We start from the raw sequence: 25,031 nt of genomic DNA, 5'->3' as shown, positions 1-25,031 counted from the left end.
AGAAAGGCCGCTCCGCACATGCCATGCACATATCAGGAAAATCTGGAACAAGTAAGGATTTAGCATTAAAAGTATAGTTTATTTTTAAAATATTGGTGGAGGTCCTTAGCTATCCAGAAGGGATTTCCTTTCAGACAAATACCACTATTCCTCACTGAGCCACACATTGAAAGATTTGAGTCTAATAAATACATACAGAAAATTAGAATGGAATATTAAAAATGATATTGGTTCTACAGAGTATCCAAAGAGTCTAGAAACACAATGGATATGCCTAATACTCTCAAGAGTGCATTCATTCTATGAAAAAAATCTGTTTCTAAATTTTATAGAAACACATAAATAGACCAGGATATCTATTTATATAATAAACATGCATATCTTAAAAACATAACATAAAAGAGTAATGAATACAAAAATAAATAAGATATTCCTATGTCCCATGTTGCTCTGGGAAGGAGACATCCCTTCTCCAAAATCAGCCACTCCTGTGTTCATATATATGCATAGCCATTTGCAAATGCACTTGCATGTGTGTCTGTCAATGTGAGGATCAGGGGTCAACAGCATGTGTCTGTCCTTAGCCACTCTCCATCTTATTTTTTGAGGCAGGGTCTCTTGCTAAGCCGGGGCTTATCAGCTGACTAGACTTCTTGGCCAGTGATGCCCCAGGTCCCCCTGTCCCTGTCTTCATAGCTCTGAGACTACAAGCACTTGCTGCCATACTTAGTTCTTTATGTGGGTGCTGGGTACTGAGGCATTTTCTCAGCACCTTAGCTCTTCATTTTTACAAATCCTTAGTATGCTGGCAGTGATGTTGACTGAGGAAGTGGCTTCTTTATTACTTGTAATTGTTCAGACTATGCGTAGTGTTGTTGTTGTTAAAACTGTAACTGTTTGAATTTTAGAGCTTTGTGCATTCTATACACCTCTACTGAACTATGCACGGAATCTATGTGATGTATTTTAAAATTGCATTCTCCTTTATTGGCTCTGTTTCTCTTTGCTAATTGTTGGCACATATAGAATGGAATATGTCCTTGTGGCTGTTTCACAGCTTACCTCCACGTGTCGGGAGTCACATTGCTGAGTGTTCTCCCTTCGGCATCTCCCTTAGCCTGCTGTCTACCCTCTTCTCCGACTCCCACACCTGACCACAAGCTTTCTGCAAGGAGCAGTGTATTCACAACTCTTTTTAGTGAAGGATGCTGGCTTGCAGCATTTGCAGAGTGCAGAAAGGTGAAAGCGCTAGAGAAGAGAATACCTAGGAAGCAACACCTCTGCTGGTGACTCATTGCTGTACTTCCTGTTCAGGAGATATGTCCTAGGCTATCACTGTGCTGGGCCCTCCAGCTGTGAGACTCTGTGGTGTGAAGTCCTGGAGCACTTGTGGAGGCCCCACCAGCTTTAACTGAGTGAGTAGGATGACTAGAACTCGCTGTCCTGAGTAGATAATCTTGTTTTCTCAATATCTTTCTCCTCCAACCCCATGTGTCGTAGGAGTCACTGAGAGGGTAAGTGTAACCAGACGTGAGCGTGCAAGAACATGAGTTATTATATTGTAAGGAACTCTGAAACACAGAAGAGGCCTGCTCTGAACTCTCCCAGTTCGCTGCCACCGCTCAGCTCTTAAGGAAGCCAGTCGGCTTGTTTCCTCTCTGGTCTTCATTTCCAATGCCAGTTATCTCTAGGGAGCTTTGAAGAATTTTTGGATGTGAGGCCCCATGGTCTTTCTGAAGCGTTTTCCATAAGTCTGGTAACAGTGATGTACTTCCTTGGGACTGTCCCTGATGATGTGGTGTCCTGCTGTGATGACTAATACTGGCCCATATGGATCTCAATGGAAGTTTTAGTTTGTGCTATGATGTTTTGTTTTGTATGGACACTTTATTTATAAGGCACCCATCTTCTCTGATATCAAATAAGGGGGTAGGGGAAAGGAGGAGATGCCTGCAGCATTTTCTGTCCAGGCAGAAGAGACAGTAGCCCAACCCTTATATTCCTTCTAGTCAGTGCTGAAGGATGGAGACTGTTCTTGCTTGCTAACTTCATGTTTTCTTCTAAAATTGAGTTACATAAAGTTCATGAGCAATTGTCTTGTTGTACAGTTAAATCTCACAGATACAATAGAAATTCTTACTGTCCTAAGTATTAATTCCTCCTTATATCAGAGAAATAAACATAGTCCTTAAATTCTTATTTGTGTAAATCATGTCCAGAGAGGATGGACTCATAGGAGTGATTTTATACTTCTATAATTAAATTAAGGTATATGCACACAACAGTCTCTCTCTCTCTCTCTCTCTCTCTCTCTCTCTCTCTCTCTCTCTCTCTCTCTCTCTCTCTCACACACACACACACACACACACACGTACACACCACTCTACACACACACACTTACAACTCTGTCACTCATACAGCCACATATTCATGTCCTTTTAAGTGTCTCCTGCCCAGCCCCTGCTTTGCACTGTGAGGATCTGGAGAAGCAGAAACCTGGATGAGCCTCAAGGCAAATACCAAATACCCAAATGTCAAGTGCAGTGGTGCTTCTCCACCCCGCTGAGGCCTGTGGCTGCCCACTGCTGGCACCACCTCCTGTTCCCCAGAGTAGAAATTTTCTCCAGATTCCCCAGAATCTCATTACAATTAAGCTACTGCTACCCTCTTTAAGATGTTCGTTGGATGTGCTCAAGACAGACTGCTCGAGCTCTAGCCTCACCATTTGTATTTGAACACCTTTGTCTACTTGCCTCAGTTTCTTTTCCTACCCTAGTTGTGGATAAGGAGAGCACGCTTCTCACGGTGGTAGGGTCATACCTGGCGTGCATCTTTAAAGCAGTAGAAGTGGGCCTCACATAAGTCAGGGATCTGAGTGGTGAGTAGCATTGGTTAAAGTTGTTTTTCTGGGAGCGTCTGATCCCTGCACATAAAGGAAGATGTATTAGAAGCGTTACTGGCCCAGCCCAGGCCTGGGGGTGCTTTCTGCTTCCTGCCATATAAGAACCCCTTGCTTTGGGTCATTGTGTTTCATTTTGTACACAGAAGATATAGGCAGGGCACAGAGGAAGTGGGTGCTAGAGAGCTGCTGGGAGCCGCTGTAGCACACAGAATATAGGAAGAGAAAACCAGGATGTGGGTGTGTGGCATGAGGACATACAAGGGGTAGAGGAAGAGGAACTGCTGTAAGAAACAACAGCTAACGACATTCTTTCCGTCAAATTCAGGGATTGGCATTAAGTAGGAGGAGGGGAGCAAACATTTTCTAACTGCTTGCTGAGCGCCAGGCTTGCGCTAGACAAGGCAAGCTATCATACACAGTGTTTCACGCTCTGCAAACATCTGAGGTCGTTGTTGCCAGGCTCCTTGTTTTTGTTGTTGTTGCTGTTGCTGTTGCTGTTGTTGTTGGTATTTGGTTGTTTCTTTTTCTTTTTTTTTCATTTCTCCTGTTTTAATAAAAAAAATGAGCTTATTTCTGGCTGATCTTAAAATTCTTTTGCACTTCTTTTTCTGAATCTCCTGTCCCTAGCTCTGCCTTGAAATCCTTTGCTGAAAAATGGAAGAGGATGTGGAGTGCACAGGACACAGGGAGATGCGATTTGCTGTCAGCAGCAGCAAGGACACACTCTGTGTCGCAGGGGCTAGTGAATGTTGTTTTGAGTCACTGGGAGGGCAGAAATGTGTGCAGTTGCTGGTGAAAGAACCAAGCACACAAAGAATTAAATGACAAGTGAGGACTGCTGGGCATGGGAAGAGTAATCCCGACTTCACGAGAAGCCATAAGAGAACAAGAAGACATATAATACGCTCAGAAGCCAACAGCATTTCGGAGTGGATAAAGCTTCACATCCCCTCTCCAAAGCATGTGCTAGAAGGAAAAGGGGTCAAGCCTGGAAGATGAAAATGAGAAGAGGCAGCCATGGCTTTTCCATGGGACATCTCTGGCTAGTCACCTGATGACTTTTCTCTTCTGAAGAGCAGATCTAACTTTGCACTTGTGTGGTCAGAGCAGTGTGTCTGGATGAGGCCATTGACATAGCTGTGTGGACAGAAGTAAAAAACTCAGCCCATCTGTAATAACCTCTTCCCAAATGGGTGACACCCTTCACTCTTCTGTGAAGGGGTTTTCCAGAAGACGCTTTTCTTCTGCAGGATAGTGTTCCCTTGCAATGGAATAAGAGGCTATTTTCCTGGGCCACCAGGACGGGTGAATATATATGAGCTTCAGGTAAAGAATGTTGGCAAAGGTAGCAGTTACTGAGTTTCCTCACATGTGCACTTACAGCTTTTCTCCATTTGATGTTACAAAGAGGAAATCTTTACCAATCTCTGACATTGGGAACATTTCTTAACTTCTGCACTGGCTTTCTTTGTTCTTTCTCTTAAAATTCCACACAGGCAGTCAGCACTCAGTGTTCACATTGCTGGGAATTATTAGGAGAACAAAAGTTCCCAGGACAAAGTTCCATGCTCTGTGTAAACAAAACTTTGTTTCTATTGTTATCCTTTTAACCACGAGCAATTAAACTGGAAACACAATTGTGAATTTTCTTTGTGATGGCTTTGTATGTCCTGTGACATGGACCTCATTTTCTCTGGGATCAGCAGAACCCTTACTGGCATGTACACATATCTTTGTTGCCTCAACTGTTCTGTTGTGATTAATTCATTTAGTAACTCAATAAAGTGCAAAGTTTCATTGCACAAGGCATGAACGGATCTCAGCCCTGATGAGCATGCTCATTTCAAATGAAACTTGCAACGACTTTTGCTGGTTGAGTGGCCCTTATCAGATTCTTTTCTTGTGAGATGTTACTGAGAACTATTGCTGCTATGTGGGTGAGAGGAGGCTTAAGAAAAAGGATAAGTCAGTCACCCAAAGATGGCTTGCAGAAAATTGGAGCCCATTGCCATAAGATATTTAGTGGGAAGAAAATGCAAGGAGAATGTAAAACAGGCATTAAAAATAGAATGAAGAAGAAACTATAGCAAAGACTCTAGGTACCTTTTTATTTTCAGTGCTTGAAGATGCCCATGTCTATAGATGTTCTTTCAACAATCCAGAACTAGTTAGAAAAAGGCTGCTAACTAAAAAAGAAACTTTGAATGGCTTAGAAATTATGTATCAGAGAATAATGTTACCTCATCTTCATGAGCTCTTTTACAATACTGATGAAAACCAACATCACTAGGGTCATTTACAGGTGGACGCTCAAAATGGTCAAAGTCATCTTAAACTGTAGAAGGGCAGTTACTAGAACTGAGGATGGGAATGGGAGATGTTGATCAAGCCATTCCCAACATAACATCATGCTAGAGATAGAGGAAGCACAGGAAGAAAACTGTAACAATTGTCAAGCAACAGGAGGTCTTAAATATTTTTCCTATACAACTTCAGATAAAGGTGAAATCATAAGTATTGCTTAGTTAGGTTCATTTCAGTCAGTATATGGGCACCCTGAATATAAGCAATTTTGTGCCAATTATACTGCTGTACAGAAGAGGGGGGCAGATAAGTTAATAGAGCACTGTGAGAAAGACCAATCAACATAGAAAACAAGATGATTCATTGAGGATCCTAGTTAGTGCTCTCTAGAGAAATGAATACAGGGTAAATGGTGATCAAAGGTCACTGAATGAATGGTCCCAGTGGTAAGACTACCTGGACTCTCTAATTTTCCATAAACCTGACACACCAGAGTCAGCAGGGAGGAAGGGGTCCCAGCTGGGAAAATGTCTCAATAAGATTAGGCTGTAGACTGGCCTGTGGGCATTTTCTTAATTAGTGATTAATGTGGGGAGGCCCAGCCCACTGAGGGTGGGGCCACCTTTGGGCTGCTAGTCCGGGTTCTATAAGAAAGCAGACTGAACAAGTCATGGGTGGCCATCCAGTAAGCAGCTCTCTTCCATGGCCTTTGCATCAACTCCTGCCTCCAGGTCCCTGCCTTGTTTGAGTTCTTGACCTCACTGCTTTTGATGATAAACTGTTATATGGAAATGAGCAAAATAAACTATTTCCTTGCTAGGTTGCTTTGGTCATGTTGTTTCATCATGGTAGTATAAACCATAACGTACCCTCACAAAAGTAGGTGAGGAGTTTTGCAGGCATTGGAGAAATGCTGTGTTTTTTGGCAAGTCCAAACCTGTGATGATAAAGATAGCTCAATGCTTCTAAATATCCTATTCAATTTAGTTTTCTTTGTATCTCTTTTTGATACTTTCTATCCTCCCTGGGGAATTCAAGACTATGATCAGGGTATATACTTACCTTAGGACTTTGACTTTGGAAGCACTTGTTGGGATATTTCCATTGTAAATCAGTATGTTGACACTTCATATATTGTCATTAGAGAGAGTTACATAAAATATATATGGAGTGCAGCAGATCCCAAGCATAGCTATTTATAAGAAAATCACCTTGTTATTGCTTCATTGCACAGAGGAATTGAGAACCTAGACAAATAAAGAAGTGTTTTTAAGTCACATGGTAATGAGGCTACCAAGAGTTGAATATTTGCTACCATTTCTGTAATCTTGTAGGTACTCTCTTGACACGTTCTCTTCCTTCTTCTCCTCCTGTATCTCCTTCCTTTCAAAATATCTTTGAGAACAGAATAGTATTATTGAAGTAAGCTTGGGGTCAAGCAAATTGTCTATACCTGGCCATATAGGCAGAGTGGTTTACAGCCTGTTAATTTAGTGTATGTACACTCTCCAAATCAACTGAGGCTCCCTTGAACTTCAAATATTTATCTTCGTTGACTATTTTCCAAGCCTCATTGTCCTTACAGACACATTCTATTCTCATCTTCCCAAGCCTCAGAATTCTCCTACAATATTAAATGTATTCATGCTTATACTGTAGTCTTCACAAGTGCCATGGTTTGCTCTTTTGGATTGCTGTGATAAACACCATGATCAAAAACAACTTGGGTTTTCAGGTTACAGTGTATCACTGAGGGAAGCCAGAGCATGTGATAGAGGCACACAGTTTGGGAGCAGGAACTGAAGAAGATTGCATGTATTGACACATATTACTGGCTTACTTCTTCTGGCTTGCACAGATGCCTTTCTTATATAGGCTGGGCCCAACTGTCAGGGAGGGCCATTTCCCACAATGGCCTCTGTTCTTCTGTTTCAATTAAAAATCAAGAAAATTCTTCAGTCTGTCCCACAGGTCAGTTTGATAAAGAAACTCCTCACTTGAGCTTCCCTCTTCCCAAGTGTGTCAAGCTCATTTTCTGTCACAAAACGCAAAGTATATGGTGCATTTGATGGTGTCTATACTAGTGAACAAGAAACTGCTTTCAATTTTTATTGGTGGGACAATGCCCGAACAAATAGATCTTGGGTACAGATGACCAAAGCAGATGTCAGCTTTCTCCCTGACAAAAATATGATAGCTGGAAGAAACTACAAAGGGGAATTCATCTGATAAATTAAAAAAATAGACCTGTAAAAATGATTTGATTGGGATCTTTATTATCTAACTAGTGGCCGTGCACACAGAAAGTGCCCAGTACATAATTAGGGAACAAATAAATGACAATGCATTTGATGGATCATGAGTTCATAAATGATTGCTGCCACTATATGTTATATTAAAGACACAATAAATAGCATCTTGTCCTGATCCCATCCTCATCAGAATCTCATTTTTCTCTTGGTACAGAATTGTGATAGTTTATCATGACAGCTTTAAGCCTGGCTGTTCCCTCAGCCCTGTGGTACTCTGCCTTTCTCATTCATTTCTGCAGACTTCTCATTAAGACTTCACACATGTCCCCAGTGCATCTCCATGACAGATTGATTTGTCATGGGCATTTGTCCTTTTAAGTGGAGTGAGGTTCCCTCAGTGCATTGGTAGCCTCACTAGTTACCTCAGTAGATCTCTGCTCATGTTGTCTTTCAGAATCCCAGTTCTGCTGGTCTTATAGAGTGTAGAGAGCATACTGCTGCTTGATAAGCACTTGTTGAATAAGTTAATGAATTCATTACATTGTCTTCAGAGTCAAGAATGAACTGATGAAGTAGCCATCACATCCTTGGAGTCCTAATGGTCTTATTACCATGGGCATGGTGTGAAACAGCAGCTCCTAGGCTCTACTCATCTTCTGAAACTGAAACTTTATACTTTGAACAGCAACTCTCCACATTCCCCTCTTTCAAGTCTGCAGCAACCAGTGTTCTGTCTACTTCTGTCAATTTGCCTGTTTTAGATTCTTCCTGTGAGTACAGTTGTCTTAGTTGGGGATTCAGTTGCTGTGAGGAGACACCATGACCATGGAAGCACCTATAAAGAAAAACATTTCATTGGAGGTTTAGTCCATTATCTTCATGACAGGACGTATGGTGGCACGCATGCAGAGTTGGTGCTGGAGAAGGAGCTGAGAAAGATCTTCATCTGGATTGTAGAGCAGGAAGAGAGACTGACCCTGGGCCTGGCTTGATCATTTGAAACCTCAAAGCCTGCCACAAGTGACTCACTTCTTCCAAAATGGCCACACCTCCTAACAGTGCCACTCCCTATGAACCTACGGAGGCCATTTTCATTTGTACCACCTCAACAGTCATATAGCTTTGCTATTCTGTCTCTGGCTTTTTTCATTTAGGGTAATGTCTTTCAGATTTATCCATGTCACATGTGATCGAATTTCCTTTTGTAAGGATGAATACGCTCCACTGTACACCCCATTTTCCTTCATCCATTGCTCCATCAACAGATATTGACATTGTTGGTGCATCTTGGCATGTCTCTGAAATCCAAGGCTCAGCACATGGTAAACATCTAACAGTAGGATTGCAGAGCATATGGTGCCTCTACCCTCCATACTGTTTTCCACACTGGATGCCTCAGTTTTCTTCACTTTCAATGGGGTATAATGGTCTGCTTCCTCCTCATTTTTTACCAACACTTGTCATCTTTTTTTTCTATTTTTAATGATGGTTATCATCATGCCTATGAAGTTAGAAGGCAGTGTGAATTTGATTTGCATTTCCCTGATGATTACTGATACTTGTTGGCTATAGTGGTACCTTATGCTACTTCTCCTGAGGACATGTGAACAACAATCTATTCATCCCAGATGGAGCACACAGTTAAAAAAAATCTTACCATAGTCTAGCTTAGTGAACTAAAGAGTGCTGCAGCAAGCTGTTTAGGAGAAATAAGTCATACAAATTAAATGTTAGTGGATTAAATCATGGTCATGTCAATTGCTAGTCTACTTTTTATTACAAGAATATACATCTTAGGTGCATCAGATAGATATGACTCTATAAAAAGATAAGGTCTTCAAAAATCCCGAGACATGCAGAGTATGGCATTTAAAATGTTTTTATTACTTTATAGATTCACTGACAATGAGTCAGATTAACTTCTGGCAACACCCAGCCTACTTCAAAGAAGATGATGAGCATCAAAGAACCTCCTTATGGAGATGGCTTCAAATGTGTCAAACAAGCCACTGAGGAAAAAGTCCTCATTTCTACCATAGACAGAATTTTACCTAAAAAAAGGGCAAGCTTGGATGCAGACAGAGTCGACAGCCAAACTCTGCCAAAACAAGGTAAGCAAGTCCTCAATAGCTCCTCCCTCACAAATATGTCTGTCAGATATATTGAGCCAGAAGGCTGAAGAAGATGCTCCAATGTTACAGAGAGTTTTGTGTAACTATTCAGGTAGAAAACTGTCTCTGTCATCTTTTCATTTGGAAAACTACTAACCTGCACTCCTGGCATACTCAGGTAATCAAGTTTATTCCTTTTCAAGTCTCTGATGGATTTGAAGACCAGGTAGCTCAGTTTTACAATGAAGCTTAATTGTTTAGGGGTTAAGATGTTTTTAGGTCTAGATAGGTGTTCTAAGTTGATAATGACAAGATGTGATGGAGATTGATTTACATTCAGAAATTTTGATGCACCAAGATAGGAAAGATGTCTTCTTCAAGGCTGTCAAATACAAATAGCCAAAACACTAAGAATGTAACATTTATATAATTCCTGCTTGTGTCATGGTTCTTCTTGCTATAGGTAATATATTGTATATATGTGTAATAATATAAATGTATATATAAAATTTTTTAATTAAAAAAAAGAAAATAAAAAGTAATGTGCTGTTAAAAAAGAGGTTATCAGGAACTGTTTGTAGGAGCATGGTGAGGAGGCACATCACACACACACACACACACACACACACACACACACACACACACACACAGAGAGAGGGGGGGGAAGGGTGAGAGAGAGAGACCAAAAACCAAAACCCAAAACCCAGCCAGATACAGGGTAATAGTCATGTGAGCTATAAGCCTGGAGTCCTCATCTCTCTGCACAGTCTGTGAACGTGAACATATCCACTGAAGACGCTCTGCCCTCTCAGCCGTCATTCATTGCTTTTGTAATTGCAGAAAGGGGCTCATGCGTCTGGCAAGATTCATGTGAACTTCCTAAGCCTTGAGAATCTCCCTCTGCCCAATAGGGAGAAGTAATTTAATCAGAGCAAGGAATTATCTATCATTTTTGGTCCTTCTGCCCCTATGAAGCCCTACTTTCTATTGGTAATAAAAGAATACAAGTCTAGATTTTAAATATGTTTTATTAATTTATTCATATTACATCTCAATTGTTATCTCATCCCTTGTTTCCTCCCATTCCTCCCTGCCTCCCATTTTCCCCTTACTCCCCTCCCCTATGACTGTGACTGAGGGGGACCTCCTCCCCCTGTATATGCTCATAGGGTATCAAGTCTCTTCTTGGTAGCCTGCTATCCTTCCTCTGAGTGCCACCAGGCCTCCACATCCAGGGATGTGGTCAAATATGGGGCACCAGAGTTCATGTGAAAGTCAGTCCCCACTTTCAATGACATATTGTATCTGTCCTCAGATAGAGTTGAGGGTTACTTCAATTCTGTCCGTGTAAAAACATCTACACTTAGATTGAACCCAATTGACGTTGATTTGTCCCAAGCCCTGCTTCCTTACATGCTGAATGAATCATTATACTAGGATAAGAGGGCAGGATACAACATTTCAGGAGGGTGCAGTAAGTAACCTGCAGCAATAACGTGGTTCGAAAGAAGAAGCGCAGAAGCATCATAGCCACAGCAAGTGAAGCTTTGTGTTGCTGTCTCAAGCCACATGTCCTGTGCTGATACCCCAGAATCTAACAGGTTCTTACAGGACATCCCTGTCCTGAAGAAGAACCAGGGTACACACAGTGATAACATCCTCATGAGGACACATCATTTTGTCCTGCATTCCTTCCGAAAACCGCTCGTCTTGCCACCCATCTGTGGCAGCCAGGCAGGGCACTTTGCAGCTAGGAAACTGCTCAGTGCTAAGTAGGCCTCTGGCCTGGCTGGGCGGGAGCCCTCTTACCCCACTATGCAGCTGTGGGATATGAACATCTGCAGCCCTGCCCTCTCCCTAGGGCTCTGGCAGCTGCTGCTGGTTACTTCTTGGCTTGGAGCGTGGACCAGGCCTGGGCATGGCCATACCTTCCTGCAGCCCTAGAGACTGCCTGGCTCTACAGAGGAAGGAGCAGGGGAGGCCAGACTGAGATGCCCTGATTCAGGCTTATTTTGGTATTCCTTGTGGTTTTTCAGAGAAGAGTAACCTAACTTTGCCCAAATCCCCTGGATCAGGAACAGGAAAAACAAAGGAAATAAAACAAAACTAAACGCAACTGTCACCCCTTGTTCCCTTGGTTACAAAGTCTCAAGAGAAAGTGGACAAAGGGAGCGCTCAGGAGGAAGAAAACATAGGGCTGTCTCTCAAATGCTTCCCAGCACTACCTCAGATGTGTGGGATGCAGAACATGAGCTTTTGATGTGGACAAGGGGATGGCTCCTACTGTGACTGGTACAGAGCTAAGAACTGATGTTTGGATCAGGCACAGCTGCTGTGCTAGCTAGCTTTCTATTGCTATAACAAATTACCTGATATAATCAACTTGTGAAGGAAAAGGGATGTTTTGGTCCATTTTTATGGTCCATGATTAATTGGGTCCATTGCTTTGGGCCCGTGCCAAGAAAACACATGGTAGTATAGGCATCCGAACAAAACAGCCCTTACAATCAGTAATTAAGAGAGAAAAAAGAGGGGATAGAGTCCTACAATCTCCTTCAAGAGAATGTCTCCTATTATCTAAGGACTTTTCTATAGGTTCCACCTTTTAAAGGTTCCTCTCAACTGTACCATCCTGAGCACCAAGACTTTAACAACGCCTTTGAATTACATTCAAAACACAGCCATAGCATCTGAGTTCTTTCTCTGCGTCTAACTATTAACTTATATTCTGTGATCATCGTCATCTTTAGGGATTCCAGAAAAAAACTATCAGAGAGTCAGTAGTTCAAAGCAGAATCTTCTATACTCATCATTTTCCTTGCACAAAGAATCCATTAAGGAGTTTCCATTCCTTAAAATATAATGTGGAAAATGATGTCAGATTTTGGTCCAAGATGTGTGCGTGTCTTGTTGCTGTTGTTCAGATTCTACTCTTTCATAAATAACCCACCTTACTTTACTCTAGAGTGCAATGATCAATAGGAAGATAAGAAAAAAAATGAATATTTGGATTCTAGCATGGCTTACAATGGGAAATTTAATTTGTTCTTTGAAATTTTAACAATCTTTTAACCATAGAGCAGGAAGGGACAAGGAAAGAAGGTAGGAAGGGAGCGAGGGGGAGAGGGAGGGAGGAAAGGAGGAAGGAAAAGAAAGAATGGGTAGGAGAACAGAAATGTTGGGTAGGCTGTGTTGCAGTAATCAGTATTTAGCTCAACTGAAACGCAAGGTCTCACTCATATCTCTAATAAATATTTTAGAATAGGAAATATGAAGAGGACAAAATAACATGTACTAATATCAACACACCCAACATAAAAACTGCCCATGTTTTGTCTCTTTCTAATGGCACAATCTAGTACTGTAAGGCCAGTTCACTTAGCCCTTCCTATGATCCCACCCCCTTGATCCATAGCCGTAGCTGGCATCCTGTCTGGCGGGGAAGTGCGACCATGACTTCTAGACCTGGATCTTCAGTCTCTGTAATATTTACACAGGTGTGCACATGTATTCATTTATAAACATATATCTTTCTAATTGTGGTTTAGTAATAACCACATAATATATAGTATTTTATAATATTTTAAAACCCCATTAATATCCCGCCAGTGATATGTGCATCATTTGGCTGCTGCTTCTCTTCACAGCACATCATGGGCTTATCTGGCTATCTTTTGTCTGCAGTTCTATTATTCTGCATCGAAACATCCTGCTTTGTCTTCCCGTTCCTACACAGGCTTTATGTTAAGGCCTGTTTCTCTAACATTGTTGTCATATGTACTTGTGTTAATATTTGAGAATTTCTTTATGTCTTTCTTTCTTTCTTTCTTTTTCTTTTTCTTTTTTTTTTCTTAGAAGATGGAATGCTATAGAAACCTTTGATTTTGTTAGGTGACCACAGAATTTTCTCAAAGACTTATAGAGGAGTTTATTTAGGTTTGTGGTTCCAGAGGCTTTGGGTGACAGGGGAAGCAGGCAGTCATGGAAGCCAAAGCAGGATGCTGAGAAGTAACATCTTGAACCACAAGCACAATGAAGAGAGAAAAGAAGGAGGGAGAAAGGGGGACGGGGAGAACCAGGCATAACATGACACGAAAGGCTTTGAAACCTTAAAGCCTGTCCCCAATAACATACAGGACCACACCTACTAGATCTCCCTAAACAGCGCAACCAAAGGGGGACCAAGTGGCACTGAGAGTGGTGTGGAAGAATGGGGGGGGGATGGAAAAACCCAAGGGTTCCGGAGCCCCACAAAGAGACCATCAAGGCTAGTGGATCTGTACCCAGAGAGACCTGCACAAACTGATGCACCAACCGAGGGCAATGCGTACTGTAAACCTAGATGCTCTGTTCAGATGTAGACAGTGGACAGCGCATTCTCCAGGGTTGTGTGGAGAGCAGGGACTGCCTCTGACAGGAACTCTGGTGCCCCCAATTTGAACACTTCCCCTTGGTGGGGACACACAAAGGAAGGGGAAGCAGGTTATCTGGATGAGACCTGATAGGCTGTGGTCATATGGTGGGGGAGCAGGTCCGCTTCTGTGAGAGGTCTAGGAGAGGGGAATAGGGCAGAAAAGGGAGGAGGGAGGGGAAGAACAAGAAGATACAAGCAAGGGATAACATTTGGGATGTAACCTGAACAAATTATAGTAAATTAAAAGTTAAAAACAAACACATGTGCCTATGGGACATTCTCATATGGAGACCACCACAGCACTTCCACCACCTTAGAGAGACTGCCAGCTGACATCAATGAGAACTGCAGCAGATAGCACAGCTAAGGAGAACAACTGCTTTTGGAAGACGGTTGTCAACACAGGATTAGAAATACATATCATGGATATCACTGACTCCCATTTTGAGAATCTGCCCCACGTGGTAGAACCAGTGGCATCGTGCACTTTTGGTGACATCACAAGACTAATTCTGTGCATTAACGTAGGACAGGCAAAACACATAATGGCAGGAAATGAAGTGATAAAATAGGGGTTAGGGTTCTTGCTCATATTTTGTATTGTTTTTCTTTTAAAACCACATTAAAGCAGTACTCATAAGGGCAAACAACACTGTATAAGCGTATTTTCTGCACTGCCCTTAAACACATAATACATTGATATCAAACTCATACAAGCATTAAGCTCACATTATAGAGATATTAAGTGGAACATACTTTATATTGATCTGTATCAATTATCCTTAAGAAAAAAAACCCAATGGTTATTAGCATGAATATTATGTCTATAGTGATAACAGTAAGAGTTTCCAAACAAACAGGGATCTTAGGGGACAACTGCTCCTAGTCTTAAATTGAACATCTGGTCTAAGATCTCAATGACACGCAGACTGTCTGCCACATATCATTGTATGTTAAGGCCCTGTCCTATGCAGCTATAAAGAGACAATTATGTGGGCAGAGATCACATATTACATGGTAATTTTATATTAATAGGATTCGGTTTTATGTTTCCCGAACCACACAGCAATAGCCCTTTACCTACCCTCCTCTTTGTCAACTTAATCACTGCTCCACTCCTGAGACATCTTGAGAGGTTCTGAGTTCCGATGGACATGTCGGGACTAAGGATGGTCCTCGAATTCAGCCTGACTTCTTGTTCCTTGAACAATACCCCCGTTTCCACCCTCGCCTCAATACCTCCTATAATACTGATTTTATTAACTTCTTTCACAACCTTTGAATTCTGGGTGTGCCTGCCTCATGCTTTCCTCCCAGGCACTGGAAACTCCTTGTAACAATGGTAACAGCAACAACAAACCATGTGGTGCAAAGCTCCATCTGACCTGCAGAAGAAAAGAAGTGCAGAGAGCTTTGGTGCTTGTCTGGTGCCCATGGCCCGGCACTGAAGTTAGGACTTGAATTGAGAGGGCTGCAACAATCCTCAGATTCTCTCAGCTATCAATGGATGACTTCCTCAGAGCTCTAAGGAAGGACTTTCAGGTTCTTGGGTTTGACAACAGATGGACAGCTGGTGACTAGTGGAACTGAGACTTAGAGCCAGCCTTTTCTGACTCTCAGGCCATGTACGCTCTTTTCCTTTGCCTGTCTCTGGAGGCTTGCTCATTTGTAAGAATCTACCTACATAGGAAGTACACTTTCCTTTTCTGAAATGTTAATAGTATTTTGTTTATACATTTTGGTAATTGAACATAACCTGTTCATCAGCTGGGGGCAGTTTTCCAACACTTAGAACAACAAGAAAAATACAACAAATAAATAAAGGAATAAATAGAAAGGATTTTGCTTGAAATTTTCTTAAATGTTTCCTGTCCCGTCATTTTCCATGATGCATGTGTGGTGGGGCTGTGTGTTTATCCTCACTGAGAGTGGGAACACCTTGTGACCCATGCTTAGTTTGTGTTCCTTTTGTACTGTCCTGAGGCCAGTCTGAACACACAACTAGGCAGTGTGTCTTCAGCTCAAGTTTTTATGTATCGATTCATTGATTCATCATTACCCAATTTCTAAGTTCCAGCAAGTTCTCCGATGTCATCATGCCAAGAATGTTCTGCTGAAAGCAGGTGTATTTCCTGTTTCTTGAATGTTGAATATAGTGAGTATGTATCTTCCCCAATCCAAAGAGACGATACAGCTTTAGTGTCGAATCAGCCAAAAACTGGCTTCTTTTCTGGCAGGGCATGGGCCTGCGAGGTGCCAGCCAACATCTTCCGTTAGGTTGTGTTCCCTGCTGTTGGCACACATACCTTGGGACAAGCACCTTGTCACTCAGCCAGGCACTATGTTGAGGCTTCACTAACCACCAACATCTCTATCCCGATATGAAAGTGTCCTATGCAGTGCAAATGAGGCTTTCAAAGGTAAGATCATGAAGATCCTGCCCATGACTCCATACACTCAGGGACCGTGCAATCAAGTGGCTCTTAGCTGTTTTACTTGACTGCTATGCTATTGGGAGATATAGATGCAGAGGAGGCGTGTGTTGGGGAGGGTAGAAACTTCAATTTCAGGTTCATCTCCAGACCTATTGGCCTCTACATCCTAGCTACCCCAGAGTGAAAGAATTTGTACCTGCTGTTGTTTGCCTATAACCTTTACCATAAATTAGTGGGTATACACAACCCCCTTAGCACTTCCTTCTTTCTTTCTTTCTTTCTTTCTTTCTTTCTTTCTTTCTTTCTTTCTTTTTTGTAGTGCAAAGTCCCAACTATAGGGCAGGCTACCCAGATGACTGTTCAGTTATCTCTTGCCCAATTCAGTCTGGGGCATGCTGTCTCTTGCTGCCTGCTGTTCTGGGAATGTGACTCCTCCTTCAGAGAACCATCTCTCTGTGTCACTGAGTGGCTGTTAGTGTAGATATTGGATTCCCTTTTCCCTCTGCTTACTGGAGAACACTTAAAAATAACATGTTAACATACTTCCTCTTTATCCTATATCTCCAACAGGCTATGAACAATTGTAAAATTTTCAGTAACTTCTTGTTTTATGAATGATTCAATAAAATTTTAAAATCCAAAATAATCCATCTGTAATGTCTAAATATAATTATAATTCAGAAAATTGTGGTGAAAATAAAAGTAAGTAACCTGAGCCTTCAGGAAAAATATTGCTGCTGAGTAAATGGATTCCTTTTCCTTTCAGCACAAATCACCAGAGAAATAAAGTTGTATCCAATTACCTGGGTCCTTTTTCCTGTGTCACATGTGGTGATGGCTCATACACCTGGCTGAAGTTTGTCTTGAAGTTGTATATTGATGAGTTCATTGAATCGTTATTACAAAATTGCTAAATTCCAGCAAGCCCTCTGACCCCTTATCCCAGGAAGGCTCCTGAGTTAAGAGGTATAGTTTTGGCTTCATGCATTTGAGAGGTTATAAGTTTCAGCTTGCAAGTGCACATGGACCTAAGCACATGGTATCTGAGCCTCTTAACAGTTGAGTTGGCAATAGGTGACACTCTTGGGCATACCTAACTAATATGTCCCATGAGACTGTTGTCATTGTTCTGTTCCCTTCTTAGGACGACCTCGAGAACAGGAGTCACACACTTGGAGTGATCTACACCACTGTTTCTATGTTCCACCACTGTTTGTCTTTCCTATCCTGGGACAACAGTGATCTTTCCCCCATTTTCACCAATGTGGCAATGAGCTGACAGGCCCAGGTACGGTGAAACTTCCCTGGGATCACAAGATGAGGGTAATTCTGAGCTTTGGAATTTGCTGCCTCTAACTTTATAAGTGGGTGTCATCATCAAAGCTAGTACCTGTTCCTGTCCCATACCTCAGAGCCCTTGGTGGGTTATTTGGGGGCTGCTTCTCTGTTTAAGGCAGGAGGGAAAGTTGTAGAAGAGCATCACGTCCACCAGCTTCTGAATTTGTGGAAGAATTTGTATTCACCCAAGGTCATAACTAGGCTGTGAGGAAGCCACATTGTAAGACCTAGTCCCTTGTGATCCTCTCTATTCCTGTCCTAACACCTTTACTCCTTCACCTCCCCTCTGCCATAATGACCATTATTCAATTGTCCTCTGCCCTTTTTTCTAATGTGGATGGTCAAGAAGTGTCCTTATTAGCTTTTAAATCTGCCTCTCATAGTGTTGCCTCAATGCAAAACCCTCCTAGGTAAGATAACCCAAAAAGGTTGGTGTGTAATAGGAGTTAGTGCGGGGGTGTTATGAGTTTAGTACTCTAGACAAATATTGATTTAACCTGGTATATTTAAACAGGTAAGTTTAAAGTAGGGAAATAGAAGAAAAACAGAACTTTTAAAATATATTATCCCATCTGCAACTATTGACTTGCTCTGTGCTACCCTTTCCAGCCTTACTCTTAAAGAGGATCCATGATGTTTGGGTCTAGAATAAGAATAAAATAGCCTTAGTGACGCTTGACTCTCACACTCAAGGGGGGCATGCTACTAAAGTAACAGTCCCTACCATGTAAATTCTGCTTGCCTCCCCATTCCTACATGGGATTTCCAAGGCAGGGTGGAGGGGAGGGAAAACAGTGAAGGTTTTGCCAGCTCGACTTTCCATTATCGTGCTGTGTTTGATAATCCTCAGGACTGATATTGCTCTACTGACTGCACATTTCTGAAATAGTACCACTATCAGGTAGATCAGATAGCTGGCCAAAGCTTTGGCCCCAAAGAGACTCAACAAATACATTTCACCACACTGGCCCTGTGCTAACAGCAGCTCTATGTGGATAACCGCATGGGAATGGAAGTTGAGAAAGAGCTATTTCAAGGCTGCCAGTGCCTTAATCTCTGCTCTGTTCAAAATGCAAACGTGCTGCTTTTTATGCTCACAGTAGTAAAACAAATCTGTGGGATTTTCAACCCTCAGCATGGGAAGGTCAAGGGAAAAGTGAACAAGGAGAATTTCGTGTGAAGTGTCTACAGTCACAATAGAGGGAAGAAAATGGGGGAGTCAGACACCTTCAAAAAAAGAAAGGGAGCAAGAAATCAAAGAGGTAGAAGTATAGGAAATTATCTGACTAAAGGAGGGTGAAGAGGAAAACAGCTTATATTATTTGCAATCCCAACACTCAGTTCTTTGTTAAGGAAAACTAGAGAAGTGCCCTGCAGACTCAAAGGCTCCTGAGTTATCAGGGAGCTGTTTCCTGGGAATGTGTTCATCCACTCAATACAGCTGCCTGAATAAAGGCAGAAAGAATAGTGGGGGGGGAAAAAGGTCTGTAAAAACAGACTAGTGCTCCAGGCTTGGTCACAACCCAAATAACATTGATGTAATGGAAGCCTCAAGAGGTGGCAGGTAGGCTCCGCCTAGCAATGGAGGGCTTCCAGGAGGCACCCTAACTCTTCTGCAGGCAAGGGATTTTTCTGATGCCCACAGGCTCTGTGTACAGCCTAGCCTGCTATGCTCCGGCAGTAACAAGGGTGGCAGAGGCCTCACGGGAGACTCTCTCCCCCATTCAGATTGTGGAGGCCAGGCCTCATGGTCAGATATGGGCTGGACCACAGCCACAAGGCCTCTAGCACTGAGACTTTCTTATCTTTTCCCTTGTCTCCAGAGTACCAATGGGAAGGGCTCCTTAGCCCTGGGCTCCCGGTGTCTGCTGGGCGTCTGTCTGAAACCCTGAGACCCTCCTGTCCCTTCTGCCCCAACCTTCTAACTAGTGGATGAATCTGGGGAGAATAAAACTCATAAAGTGGTTTTCAGAACATCGGGAAAGAGGCCCCTAGACCCTGTCCTCTGTTAGTCATTACAAAACGATGGTTCTCCACAGACGATTTGAACAGTGTGGTAGCTTTGCTATGACTATATAGAGTGATTCCAAACCTATTGAACTATTTTTTTTAATTGTGATTTATTTGTGTTCCTTAATTGAAACAAAATGGTACAGCATTCTACAATAATGGTACCAAGTCCTTCAGTCCATAATTATGTGCAATGCTACTTTTTTTTTCTTTGTCTTTTATGGGGTCTGGCTATTTAAGTCCCTCCTAACTACTTGTATGTCTGGGTGTGACATTCCAGATTGGATACAACAGAGAAAGCCCTGCAATGCTCATTTCTAAATCCAATCCTCGCAGCCTTGTTATCTTTGTCAGAACAACCTAGTAACTGCTTCCTCAATGTTTTAATTTAGATTTCTGAGATACAAGAGGAATTTAGATGTTATCCCCCACCCCCACCCCACCTTAAATGTGTGGCAGCCTTGCTGTTTCTAGGACAGGGCTAAAAAGAAACAGATCAAGCCTCAGTGATGCCCTGAAATGTTATTCTAAGGCGCCTTCAGATTTCTGTCCTTCTGTACAGTATTGAGCCTCGTTTGGGGCTGTAGTATACAAGCAGACAGTTGTGGCATCGCCAGAAGACTGAAGACGCCTAGGCAGCGGGGTGACAATGAATATGGGGCAGCTAATTGTTTCAGTTCTGCAGTTTTGGAAAGTTGTAAGGTTGAAAGTGAAAATAGAAAACATGAGAGCTCCTGTTTCTTTCACTGCAAGTCTTGAACACAAGGATTTTAAAGCCCCTTGATCAATACAATGTATTTTTTCATACAGATTTGGGGGAGGTCATTGATGCATGTTAAGGAATCATTTGGGTACAATTAAAGCCAAGGTCACTTGATAGCCAGACACTTTTCACATGAGACGTTAGGTAGTTCATACTAGCCCAGAATTCTTCTGCAAAAACACATATATATGACATATATATTATGTATATATAAGCAATTTTTCCAGACTGAACATATTTGGAGTCTAAAACTCCTTAGTATACCCCATTGTGTCTGTGAGACTGTCAGATGCCCATGGTTGTTGGGCAATATACCACAAATCTAATCCAGATTCTGAAAGACAAAGAGCTACAATGATAGCGTAAGTGTCTCCTTCTCTGTCCCTTTACCAGCTCACTCTGTTGCTCAGGTCACTGCTTTGGTGAGGTCCGTAGCAGTTTACAAACAAAGCCTGAAATTTAGTGCAGTTTTGGAAGGTCAAATCCCCCTTCCTTCTACTTTTAGTGAAAGGGCTCTGCAGCTTGCCTTGAGAAAGCACCAAAACAAAAGAGAGGCATAAGCATTTATCTGAGGAATTCCTCTGCTCCTCAGCAGCATTCTTGCACTGGTACGACATGCTCACTAGAATCTTCCTCAGAGTTTTGGGACTGAAGCATCAGAATATGATAAAGCAATGTGTTTGAAATGAAGAAGAAGAAGAAGAAGAAGAAGAAGAAGAAGAAGAAGAAGAAGAAGAAGAAGAAGAAGAAGAAGAAGAAAAACAAACAGAAAGAAACAGAAAGCAGGTATCCAAACAAAGGCAGTGGTAAAACGAGTTGTGATAACAGAAGAAAATCATGGTACTAGCTCACTAAGCCAGCTTCTAAGTGTGGAGTGTTCTGAATTAATTTTAAAAGTTAATTGCAAGGCTAACTATTGTGATCTTTGTAGGACAATCCAATAAAGCTGTCAAAGGAATTCTGCACAAAGTGCCTTATGGTTGGGGAGCTATCAATTTGTTTGTTTTGGGGTTAGTTTATATATCCTTAGTCATTTAGGTGCCTTTTGGTGGCAGGTTTTAACTCTTTCTGCATAAATTATAGCCATCTTCCCATTATTTAAAGAAAGGAACAGTTACAGTTTTGTGCAAATTTCAGCAGATGAAGAGCATAGGGAAGCAAATGCCCACTGCCCCTCAGAAGTAGCCCTTGAATCTGAAACTGGACTCTCTCAGTGCCCCAAGTGTTCAGTCTGGGACAGAGCATCCAGCTTGCTTCTATGGAGAGCACTGGCTGATTCTGGCAATAAGTTTTCCCCTAATGATATTCTCTCCAATAGATAGCCTATGTTTGTCTGCTAATCGCACCTGGTAGGCCAAGGGGGAGGCTACTTCATTAGCATGGTGGAGGTGATGGTACCTGAGAAAGCCAAGAAGAGATCTCAAAATAAAATAGTTGTGGCTTTTATGCTTCAAATGTCTCTCTCTCTCTCTCTCTCTCTCTCTCTCTCTCTCTCTCTCTCTCTCTCTCTCTTTGTGTATGTGGTTATGGGGTTTAAATGCAGGGTCACACTATTGCTGTAAATTGTTTGACACTGTTCTAAGTTCCTAGTTCCAAATGAAATCTTTTTTGGGGGAGCAAAGCATAGGCTTATAGAGAAAAGATAAAGTTATTTTGGGAAAGAATATTTATTATTCTTTTATTTTTTGCTTATAAAGAAAGAAGTTCTCCATAACATTTCATCTTAGAAATGTGGCTGCACATTCTTATTCAAGACTGGTATTATACAGATGTGTCTCAAGGGTTTTCAAAACTAGTGTACTTGAGTATTTCTGAACTATTTATGTCAGTTTCTATATGGATAATGCTTTTAAGTCTTTAATTTTGTCCTTGGGCCATGGATACCTCTTTGAAACTGTTGCAGAAATTTATTTTAAAAGAAAACTAACATTCTATACAGAGTGTGGTTTTCATATGCTATGTAATCTTTGTATGGTTCTATGTTGAATAAAAAATAAATTCTTCAGCATGATGTATGAATTCAACCAATACTCAGATACTTAAAATTTGCCCTAGATTCTACAAGGAGGAAACCACAGCCACTGGTACTGTAGTTTCTAGCTCAATGTCCTAAGACTCTGGTCATATTGTTGGTGCCCACTGTGTGTAAAATAAATTTGAATTAAACTTAAAGTCTTAGAAACAAAATGACAGTACTTGCAGAAATAGTGATCCTCAAATACATTTTCAAAAGAAACTCTTCTGCTACTTAATCATTTTATGGTTCCCGACTTTTCTACACTAGTGAAACTTGCTAATCCAGTTGTTCAACATCAAGTATCTATTCCCTGTCTCCTGGTGACACTTGAAGTTTTTGGAAGGCTACCCACTCTCACAACCCTTCCATTGCTGTCTCTCTAGCTCCTTCCAGGCACACCCAGTGTATGGTAAAAGTGAAACTGTTGCTATCCTGCTACCCCTGCCTGAAAAGTTGGGTTGAAATCTAAAACTGAACAAAAAGGATATTTTTCCCACAGACACAGCGAATACTTACAGGTAAGCTAAATCATCCCAGGAACGGGCTTTAGTGAGAAAGATTAAGAAACATTGAAAGAGCTAACAATGTGAGCTTTGAGCAAACAGGAAGCTGTTTGGACCTCAAAAAGAAAGTAATGGACAAAAATGAGCTGAAATATTTCAGTTGAGACCTTATGATGGCTTAAATGTAGTGATGAAAAATAGCCAAAAGAGATATACTGACTATTGGCTGAAAACTTAACATGTAGCCTTGTCATTTACCAATGTGAGGAAAACATCAAATAGACACAGGATTGGAAGAGAATAAAATCAAACAGAGATTCATCTGTAGAGTGGCGAAGAAGCCAGTGTAGATACATGGACATTTGAGTCATCAGTGCTTGGTTGGCAACTGAAGCCATTGTGTTGCCAGAGACAGCGTGGCTGAGCCCTTGAACATGCTGACATGCGTAGCCCATGTCAACTAACACAAGTGGCTTAATGGCTTCTGCTACTACTAGGGTAAAATCCAAGCTTTTCTACATGCCAAACAGTTCATGTTATGGCCCCTCCTCTTTCTCTCTCCTGTCTTGTTTCTTGTAGCTTACATTCCAGTAAACGTAACTTGTTTATTTTCTCTCAGGTCTCAGCTACTAAGAAGCCTGGAAGTGAGAAGCTAAATGGATTTCTTAAAATTGGAGAACAAGGCAATGTAGGCAGAAAGGACAGCCCACTCTTCCTGTCTCCCAAGTTAGTGATCTTTTAACGCTCCCCCTCCCCCCACCCCAGCGACACCCCCAAGTTGGGTGGATTTGAGGCTTCTCACATTGTCACCAGGATAAAACCTTCTGGTGCTGATTCTAGGGGTATAGGACTTGCTCTGGGCAACAGGGAAACATGCCTTAGATCTAAAAAATGTTGATTTAGTGCGTTTTAAGTAAGTTAGCATATTGCCCAGATTGCCAGAGTAGCAGCAGCAGCAGCAGCAGCAGCAGCAGCAGCAGCAGCAGCAGCAACAACAACAACAAACAACAACACTCAGAAGATGATATCTAAAGGATTAGGCTGAGTGCGTCTCTGTCTTAAGATATCTATTTGCACAGACGGAAGGTAGTTTGGCTGCCTATAATTACTTTCCAGAGCAAGGGCAGCCATGAGCCAACTCTGCCACTATTGTCTTTTCTAATTGGCTTCATTTCCGTGGCAGCCAGCACTCCCACACACAGGACACGTCCTGCTCGCACTGGAGGGCACACAGAAGACAGGCTCCCACATGGGGTGGCCAGATGTCCTAGATTAAACAGAATGACACAGGAGCTGGAGCTACTGTCTGTCCAGTGTGTGCAGACATTCTGGATGGAATGTCCTTCCAGAGCTAAGCTCTTGGAACAGTTTGAAGGGAAGACACTCATGTCTTTCACCATTTGGGTCTCAGGAGGCCAAGGAATGAATTGTGTTGGCCCAGCCCTGGGGAGTACTTCATTGCCTTTGTTTGAAAGGAAATGTTTCCAGTTCTATAAAGAGCTTTCCTTTATTCCTAAGAAGAAAGGAATGATACAAGCTTACAGATTTTGTGAGACTTCTAAAGGAGGCATTCCTGAAAGTTTGCCACTTGGGGTAGATTACTAAGAGATCCCAGAGAGAGAAGAGGAGAGGGGGGCACTGCACAATGGGCACTGCCCCAGAGGAGACACAGTCTTCTGCACATGAACGCCAGGAAAGAGCTCTCAGAAAGCAAGATGGGAGTTGAAGACTGTGGCAGAAATTCCAGGGTATGGCCAGAGTGCCATCTATTTACCGAGCTCCAGAGCACCCAGAGGCCCCTGAAGCCCTCATTAATCACTGCTTTGCCTTCCAGAGAAGAAATGTGTTTTTTATAAGCTGGTTCTTATGAATAGGGCTGATTACAAAGCTGTAAAAGTCAGACATGAATTAGTGTGCAGAGTCCCTAAAGTCCCCAAATGCCACACCAAGGCAGGACTTTTAAGTGCAATTATAACTTCTGG

At 42.0% G+C, this 25,031-nt stretch overlaps 1 long non-coding RNA gene across 1 annotated transcript in view; it reads left to right on the top strand.

The window, feature by feature from the left end:
- Nucleotides 1-1,335: 1,335 nt before the first annotated feature.
- The window catches only part of LOC311605572, a 40,281-nt gene continuing 16,585 nt past the window's right edge, over nt 1,336-25,031 (top strand). The window contains exons 1-2 of the long non-coding RNA XR_014782016.1: nt 1,336-1,415; nt 9,353-9,569. This is a non-coding gene — a long non-coding RNA (uncharacterized lncRNA). The remainder of the gene's footprint in view (nt 1,416-9,352; nt 9,570-25,031) is intronic.

Source organism: Acomys minous, assembly GCF_964271855.1.
Source record: "Acomys minous genome assembly, chromosome: 9".
In the NCBI taxonomy this organism is placed as follows: Eukaryota; Metazoa; Chordata; class Mammalia; order Rodentia; family Muridae; genus Acomys; species Acomys minous.
The sequence above is the reverse complement of the archived record's forward strand: the minus strand, read 5'-3'. Positions and strand labels throughout refer to the sequence as shown.